Source organism: Oreochromis niloticus, linkage group LG23 (assembly GCF_001858045.2).
Source record: "Oreochromis niloticus isolate F11D_XX linkage group LG23, O_niloticus_UMD_NMBU, whole genome shotgun sequence".
Taxonomy (NCBI): Eukaryota; Metazoa; Chordata; class Actinopteri; order Cichliformes; family Cichlidae; genus Oreochromis; species Oreochromis niloticus.
This window is the reverse complement of record NC_031986.2, coordinates 699,779-709,666: the sequence shown is the minus strand read 5'-3', so window position 1 is coordinate 709,666 and position 9,888 is coordinate 699,779. Positions and strand designations below refer to the sequence as shown.

Sequence of the window (9,888 nt, the reverse complement as noted above, 5' to 3'; positions counted from 1 at the left end):
GTAGATGCAACACTACATTCTGACTTAAGGCATTTTAGGCAATTCCTATTTCTCAAAGAATTCATACATCTTACATATTTCAAACTTTTAAGTTAAGAAAAAAACTTTGCATTGCTTACAGCTCATAACTCACAGCTCTAAAACTCGTCATTGTTAAATCATGTGCCTAATCATTATATGTCACTGTGATCCACAAGTATGATCACAAATTTGTTTTCCAAACTTACAAAACAAACAAACAAAAACAAAAACAAATTGCCTATGGCACCAAGGCTTTGCGTTCATATTAATTGAGTTGTAAGCTGCTTTCTTCATTGCAAGTGTTTGTTTCAATAAGGTTTAATTCATGCATCTTATCACTGAGTTCTAAATTCAAACTATCTCACTTCTAATTCATTTCAATAATAATCTCACATGTAACAATTTGTGTATGTGTGTTTTCATTTTGTGTTTACCTCTTTTAAACGTGATATGGTGGACATCCCTAAACAATCATGAGTTCTGGCTTCAATTTTTCCAATCCAATTATATCCTATATTCTCGCAGTCAAACTCGTCCAGCTTCACCTGACACTGGTCCCCCTCCTTCACAGTGTCCTGTTCCTTCTCTTTTTCTTCTCCAGTCTTCTCTTCCAAAATTACTCCAAGCATGGCAAATATGACACTCAATGTCCAGTGCTCTTCCACAATTCTTTATCCCACTGTTCAACTGCCCAGCCTGTAATTCACAGTACATGTTGCATTACTCGCTTTTCTTACATGCTGCTGCTGGTCGTCAGTCGTCATCAGTGTTAATGGATCAGGGGCACTGTCGTTTGCCTGCGGTATTCAAGTCCACGATGTTCTGTCGGTCTTCATCAGGAGATTGACTGTTCTTTAAGCTCCTTCTCAGGATAAGGAGACAATGAGAGGTGAAGCTGTCAACTTTTAAGCCAAAGGCTGGCCTGTTTTCCTCCCAATTCTGTTAATCTATCATTTAGCCACTGTACTCAAGGATCAATGTTGAGAGAAGTCCACCTGTATTGGCACACTAAAGCATACAATTAATATTCTTTTCATTTCTTTTTCTTAAAACCTCCATTTGCTTCATGTGCCTAGGGTTAACTCTTTCTCTCTTCTCTGGGTGCACACTTGTCACAGTGAGTACCTTTTATGGGCCTCTCACAACCACCACTTCCTCTCACACAGCAGGCACACAGAGCCATATTTCCTGTTTCTTCAAACTAATCTAACTCTTTTGTTTTTTCTTTGTATTTATAATCTACAGACCCTCTTTAATTCTACTAAATCTTAATCTAAAAACAATACACCTTTATTTCATTCACACCTTCAAATATTCTAACCTCTTTTGTCATTCAGTAATCGTCTCACACACTGCCTTTTCTTCCAAACCTCATCTTTTTCGCTCACTCTACTAAAAAACCTCCTCAGTGTTATTATTACCTATTTACTTATTTGGTACAAATCACGCGGAGTCACTCAAATCAAATACTGACAGCATTCACACAGTTAAAATCACTCACAATACGCTCTCCTAGGAGTATTTTAGACATCCTTTTCATAATCAGAAAAACAATTTAAACCTCTAATCATTCTCACAGCACACACATAACTAAAAAAAATAAAAAATAAAATAATAAACACACCACCATTTGTGGCTCAAGATAGGTCACTGCTTTAAAATAACATATAGGTCTTAGGTACTGTACAATTCACTCAATCTATATATATATATATCTATCAAAAGTCAGTCAACTCCTATACATCCACAGTAATGAATTCACACTCTATTTATACTATTGTAGTGAGCAAAACCAGCATCTCAGTCACAGGCATTTAGCAATATTTGCAAACAATAGTTATAAAGCTCAATAAGACTCTACGCCGAAAGCAACACTCTGCATGCGCGTCACCGCTCCTCATTTGCATTCTCACACACACACCGTCTAAAAATAGAATCAGCAGCCAGTGCACTGTTGTGTTGTCTCAAACCTGTAGCTTTAGCTGTTGTATTCAGGGCTTGACTTATTATTTGTTAGTATAGGTTTGCTCTTCATCTCAAGAGAGTCTCATCTAGGATAACAGGTTTACAAACAGGTCAAGTGTCTCTATGCACTTGATTAGATTAGGTATTTTCCTTATTTTCTTCATCTCATATATCATTGTACTGAGTTTGAGCAAACCTTAAGCTTGAATCAGACTACTTTTAACAATTATCCACCTCACATCATAACTGACTGAGGTGCCTCTTATTATTAATATTATGTCATAATTAATGTTATTATTGTTTTGTTCTTCCTTTTTTTTATAACAGCTATAGTATATTACAATACACTACTATACTACTAGTATACAATAGTTTATTATTTTATATTTTATTATGTATCCATCTTGGGCCTGTGTGACCTGCAGCTTCACACCTTCCCAAGCTGGAGACATTTGCTTTTTCACACTCTTTCCTTGGCTGAACAATGACACAGCCTTATTATACCTTATGCATCTCTCTAATTTATTTTAATATGGTTTCGTGTGAATTATCTGCTTTCATTCATTCTATTCATTCTGGGTATGGTTGTCTACCCAATTTTGTATCATTTGGTAATACCAATTTACAGGTCAGCTATGCTTCCTATTATTAGTTTGAATATAGTAGCGATAAGCTCTAATTTAATTTAACCTTTTGTTTATTCCACTTCATTCCTCTTGTATTTATATATATTCAGTTGGGTCTGTATCCATCCCTTTTAAACTTCTACTTTGATCTCTAATTTTTCACTTGATAAGGGATTATTATGTTCCTCCTGATATGGGTGAATGTATAGTGGGACATTTTGTTGTCTTAGGAATTCTTCATCTACAAGCATTGATTTGTCCGGCGCCTGGACATTTCTTTTCTAGCCACTGCTCGTCAGCAGTGAGTTTTGTGGGCTGATTCCCCATTATCACAGAACTGCAAAGCTTTCTCTGGTACTAAACTCGGGGGTGGTTGCTGACACGCCCTTCTACCTTTCCCCTTTATCACCAGTACTTGAGCTTTTGCGGGATACACAAAGAAAACAATAAAAACAAACAATGGAAGTAGTTCAGCAGCTTATTGTGCTGTAAAATCAACTTACTTCCAAACACATACACAAAACAAATATACATACACACAGATAGACATTTGCGCGCTAATTTGTCACGAAGTATTTCACGGTCACTTCTGAAACCAGTCTAAACACAGTTCCTTGTGGCGAACTTAAACCTTATTTGTCACGAAGTATTTGACGGCTACTTCTAAAACCACTCTAAACTTAGTTCCTTCCGGCGAACTCAACCTATTTCACGTGTTTTTTATGAAGTAATTCCGGCTACTTCCAACCTATTTTACGCGTATCCCGAAGTAATTCCGGCTACTTCCAACCTTTGCGCATTTCCTGAAGTAATTCCGGCTACTTCTAACCTATTTTGCGCGTTTCCTGAAGTAATTCCGGCTACTTCTAACCTATTTTGCGCATTCTTCTAAACCCTTCCGGCGGTTTAAAACCAAAAAGTGTTTTCTCACCCTCAGTCGTCTTTTGCTGGTTCTTCAGGTCATCTGGATCCCAGCGTCGTGGACCAGGACCGGCCTGGATGCGAATTTACGCCCAGGACTCTCACCTCTACCTGGAGAGGGCTGTCGACAGACTTCGGTGCTGGTTTACCCACGGCGTCAGGATGCAGAAGTCAGACCTTATTGGAGTCACAGAAACGTGTCTGCTTGTTTCCATCGCTAGGTTCGAAGGACCAATTTAAATGACAGAGGATTTCTTTAAATCACCCTGCCATTCTTCAGCTGAGACGTCTGAGTCAGAAAACACACAAACACTGCAGAAGTTTTTCACTCGCGAGGGGCAGTCATGGAACGCACGAACTGCGCCCCACGACTGTCCGCGTCCTTTATTTATACAAGATGTTTTGTGTGTGTGTGTGTGTGTGTGTGTGTGTGTGTGTGTGTGTGTGTGAAGATAACATCAGTCAAGGCAGCGGGTTTTTCCCTTTTCTCTATCTGTATGTTCTCGTAAAAGAGCTGAGCTTGGTCTTCTCTACATCTAAATGTTCAGAACGACAGGATGCGGTTAGTATCTGCATAAGTTCAGCACACAAGTTACTAGGTAAAAAGTCATGTAGAAATATGCTTAATCACAAATAATGAAAGGATACATTTCATGTAGCTGATCACATATATACAATTTTCTCTTGACAGCCTTAGTAGTAATACTTTAACATAACAGATATATGATGATTTTGCAGACATTCTGGTTTTACACAAATACTATAATGTGGCAGAAATACTATGTTTTAGCACAAATACTATGATTTGCTATAAATACTACGATTTTGCACATATACTTCATTCAGCAGATATACTATAACAAAACAGAAAGTGTACGACTTATTAATAATACTATAACATAACAGATATACTATGATTTTGCAGACAGTCTATTTTTTTCCACAAATAGCACAATATGGCAGAAATACTATGATTGGGCAGAAATACAATGTTTCAGTACAAATACCATGATTTGGCATTAATAATACGTTTTAGCACACCTGCTGAGATTTGATTGAAATACTATGATTTAGAAGAAATACTATGACTTCGTACAAATACTATGTTTTGGTTCGAATACTATGATTTGCATCAAATACTATGATTTGGCACAAGTACCATGATTTCGTACAAATACTACGATTTCGCTCAAATACTATGAAATTGCAGTAATACTATGAGTTTGAAGAAATACTATGATTTGGTAGAATTACTATGCCTTAGTAGTAATACTATAACATAACAGATATACTGTGATTTTGCAGACATTGTATGTTTTTGCACAAATACTACGATGTCTCTCAAATACTATGAAATTGCAGTAATACTATGATTTTGAAGGAATACTATGATTTGGTAGAAATACTATGCCTTAGTAGTAATACTATAACATAACAGATATACTGTGATTTTGCAGACATAGTATGTTTTTGCACAAATACTACGATTTCGCTCAAATACTGTGAAATTGCAGTAATACTATGATTTTGAAGGAATACTATGATTTGGTAGAAATACTATGCGTTAGTAGTAATACTATAACATAACAGATATGCTGTGATTTTGCAGACATAGTATGTTTTAGGACAAATACTACGATTTTGCTCAAATACTATGAAACTGCAGTAATACTATGATTTTGAAGGAATACTATGATTTGGTAGAAATATTATGCCTTAGTACTAATACTATAACATAGCAGTTATAATGTGATTTTGCAGACATAGTATGTTTTTGCACAAATACTACGATTTCGCTCAAATACTATGAAATTGCAGTAATACTATGATTTTGAAGGAATACTATGATTTTGTAGAAATACTATGCCTTAGTAGTAATACTATAACACAACAGATATACTATGATTTTGCAGACATGCTATGTTTTTGCACAAATACTAAAAATTGGCAGAAATACTATATTTGGGCACAAATACTATGATTTGCTATAAATACTATGATTTGGCACATATACTATAATCAGCAGATATAGTGTAACATAACAAAGATTCTACGACTTAGTAGTAATACTATAACATAAGAAATTTTAATTGGCCAAAAATAACATGATTTGGCACAAATATCATGATTTGGGCAAAAAAATACCATGATTTGGCACAAATACGATGATATGGCAGAAATACTATGATTTGGGATAAATACTATGATTTGGCAGATACACTATATTCAGCAAATATACTATAACATAACACACATTCCTCCACTTAGTAGTAATACTATAACATAAAATAAATATTATGGTTTTGCCCCAAAACCATGATTTGGCACAAACACCATGATTTTTCAAAAATACTATGATTTAGCAGAAATACTATGATTGAGCAGAAGTACTAAGATGTAGTAGAAGTACTTTGATTTAGCACAAATACTATTATGGAGGAGTAATACTTTAACATGGGAGAAATATTGATACTCACACACACATACACAGAGAGCAAAGTGTACAGGGGCTGTTAAGAGTCTGGGCTTGGTATATCTAGGTCAGCTAAATTGGCTGCACCTGCTGTAATCAGCACTTACACACACAGACACAGAGAGAGGTATGGGTTTTCTTCAGTGTATTTCGCACATTAAGGATTCCCCTCGAACAAATGGCCATAATTTCCTAACCGTAGGAGCTAGAACGGTCATTCTGACACCGTTTTGTTCAGAAGAGATGGGGGAATCTTCAGGTCTTCATAATTCAGAGATAAAATATAAATTATTGAAGATATATGACTTGTAATACACTGTAACTGAGTAGAGGCAAAGCAAAACTGCCTTGACTTGCCCTCAAACAACGTTTTGTAACTCTAAATCTATATGGAGCATCAAAATCATTTTTTCACCGTAAGAAACAGCAGGCTTTGGTGAACAGTCATGGGAATTTTCAGGTCTCTGTGGAAATCCATCAAAAAGATATGACGAGAGAAAAAAGTGCCTCATTTCCAGAGTTTGAAATCTGAAGAGATCTGAGCAAGGCACCAATTTCCTACCCTCAAACAAATGTAATTGATGGCCAAACGGTAATAGGTGAGAAAAAAATTCTTGAATTGTGAGCATCAGGGGTGTCTGAAGATATATTGGCACAAGCGTCATGTCTCAACTTTGTTTGGTTAAAGAGATATGACGATTTGAAAATGCCTCTCATTAGAGAATTCCAGCGCTGATTTTAAACAAACTCTCCATTGACTCTCTATGGAGAGTTTTCAGACTTTGTGTTGCTCTGAGGAGATTTGCCAAAATTCTGTAACGCCCACAACAATGATAGTGACATTTTCTGAAAGCCAGCAAAAATACCTACGTTTTGATGTATAATTTGTGGGGATTGAGTGGAAATTGAGCGAGTTGCAAGAAGTTGTTCAGACATGAAGAGAAAATTCAGAACAGACCAGCCCTCACTCTGAGTTAATTGCATAGCAACCATAACAACACATGTATTTTCTGAAAAATCACAATTTTGCAACTGAAAACTTAAAGAGGTATAAAATTAAAACGGTAGAAGATCTGAAAAAGCTGAATCACTCAGGAATAGCCCAATAATTTGAGAACATTTTAAAGTTTGAATGGAGTTTCTAGGTGAAAGTATGAGGATGTAGTTAAGTTTCAAAAACAAGCAAGTTTTAGCAGAATTGTGGAAGTTTCCCATTCATTTCAATAGGACAAATTAAAGGAAAAAAGTGTAATATTTTAAAAAGTATAATAGTAATAAACATCAAAAGTCATAGCAGTCATTAGCAGAAAGAGCAGAACAGTTTAGAGTTTGAACGGAGAAAATCGGCTGAAAACTGACGGAGTAGTTAAACGGCGAAGAACGGAGCAACTAGAAGAATAAAGTATAAAGATAAAGAATAAAGAGAAACAGGAACTCAATAGTGTGGAAGCCCTTTGAGGGCATCCACACAATAAAGAGAAACAGGAACTCAATAGTGTGGAAGCCCTTTTAGGGCATCCACACAATAAAGAACTAGAAAAAATTGCATTTCCTGCGAAAATGCTGTGTGGATGCCTTAACGCTGAAGCTGTCTGCTGAAAAGCTGAAAAAGATGAAAAGTTGCAAAAAGTTGTATGGTGGTGAAAAAAAAATGTTACCCTGAGCAGGATTCGAACCTGGCCGTCCTGAGCTCAGGGTAGCAAATCATCTCACTGTGCCAAACTCACTCTAGGGCTGAAATTTTTGCAGAAAAGAGGTAAATCAGCAGAAATTCTGCAGAAAAGAGGCAAAGAAGCAGAACATTGCGCTGAAAAAGAGGTGAATCAGCAGAATTTCTGCTGAAAAGAGGCATAACAACCTGGTTCTGCTCAAATTCACCAATCAGAGGTACTGCCTCTGTCTGCTTCATCAGGCTGTGTACTTGTTTCTGGCATGGAGCGTTAACAAGAATCTGAGGTCCATATTAGAAAAGCTGCTAAAATCATAAAACTTTGCAGAATTGTAATAAATTAGCAAAATAAATTACAGGTCTGTGATAGTGTATAAATTTGTAGTGAAAAAAAAAAATGCTGAACAAGGTGGGATTGAACCCATGACCTTTGAGCTGCAGAGCTGTGTTATTACTGATTGCGCCACCTGGAAAGGGGGTGGGCGGCTGAAAGACAGAGACTTGGGCAGTCAGAAAATAGATCGCGGTGAGAGGCGTAAAGCGCCGTTTTTTCGAGTTACAAAGCTCTTTGTACCTCCGTCGCGGAGATATGACGAGAGAAGAAACGGCTTCATTTCCAGAGTTTGAAAACTGAGAGGAGGACAGATTTCCACCCCTCAAACAAATGTAATTCATTGCTCAACGGTAAGATAATTGTAAAAACTGCTTCCACTGTGAGTGTCAGCAGTGTCTGAAGATATATTGGCACAAGCCTCATGTCCTAACTTTGCTTTGTTAAAGAGATATGACGATTTGAAAATGCCTCTCATTACAGAATTTCAGCTCTGAATTTCAAAACCTCCCCATAGACTTTGAATGGAGCGTTTTGAGACCTTGTGTCACTTCGAGGCAAATTGCGAAAAAACGGTAAATCTCACAATAAAGATAGTGACATTGTCTGAAAGCCAGCAAAAATACCTACGTTTTGATGTATAATTTGTGGGGGTTGAGTGGAAATTGAGCGAGTAGCAAGAAGTTGTTCAGACATGAAGAGAAAATTCAGAACAGACCAGCACTCACTCTGAGTTAATTGCACAGAATTGTGGAAGTTTCCCATTCATTTCAATGGGACAAATTAAAGGAAAAAAGTGTAATATCTTAAAAAGTATAATAGTAATAAACACCAAAAGTCATAGCAGGAATTAGCAGAAAGAGCAGAACAGTATAGAGTTTGAACGGAGAAAATCGGCTGAAAACTGAGGAAGTAGATAAGCGGCGAAGAACGGAGCAACTTGAAGAATAAAGTATAAAGAATAAAGAGAAACAGGAACTCAATAGTGTGGAAGCCCTTTTAGGGCATCCACACAATAAAGAGAAACAGGAACTCAATAGTGTGGAAGCCCTTTGAGGGCATCCACACAATAAAGAATAAAGAGAAACAGGAACTCAATAGTGTGGATGCCTCCAGCATCCACACAATAATAAATCCGAGGAATAGTAATATGTGTGCCTCTTGGCATAGGCACACATAATAATAATAATAAATCCGACGAATAGTAATATGTGTGCCTCTTGGCATAGGCACACATAATAAATCCGACGAATAGTAATATGTGTGCCTCTTGGCATAGGCACACATAATAATAAATCCGACGAATAGTAATATGTGTGCCTCTTGGCATAGGCACACATAATAATATAGCATCCACCATCTCCTGCTTGCATATCTCTGTAAACATCTTAGTGGTGTGGCAGCCACGAGTGAGCCAGCCCTGCAAACCCTGTGGATGGAGGATGCAGTGGACAGTGGGAGGAAGCATCCTAAAGCTCTCTTTGCAGACCACCCTGTGTGATTCTCCACTCGCCGACCAGAAAAGACAAACCGCAGGTCTCAGTTGCAGCACCCCATCCACGTCTGATCTTGCTCGGGCAGATTCAGCAACACTGCCAGAGTTGTTCAAGAAACGGTCCAGGAACAGGTCACTCAGGTTAATCCTGTGTGAACAACTGAAAATATTGTTTTTCCATCTTTACATACTGTGTATTTGAAATATTCTTGTTTAATTGTTATTGTTATTTACTTTATTGCTATCAAATAAATATCCAAGTAATATTGTTCAAAGTTAGCGTTATGTTCATACGTGTTACAAATGCCTGTAAATCAAATTGAGTTCAGTGACAATTACTGTTTGTTTGAATCAATTTATTAATAACATAAAACCTTTAAACTAATG

The 9,888-nt window shown here is 36.9% G+C and overlaps 1 long non-coding RNA gene across 1 annotated transcript; it reads right to left on the bottom strand.

The window, feature by feature from the left end:
• Positions 1 to 3,378: 3,378 nt before the first annotated feature.
• Positions 3,379 to 4,219, bottom strand: LOC109200142 (uncharacterized). Its single transcript, XR_002060357.2, has 2 exons — positions 3,484 to 4,219; positions 3,379 to 3,441 (listed from the first exon to the last, which is right to left on the bottom strand). It is a non-coding gene; the product is annotated as an uncharacterized LOC109200142 (long non-coding RNA).
• Positions 4,220 to 9,888: the final 5,669 nt, after the last annotated feature.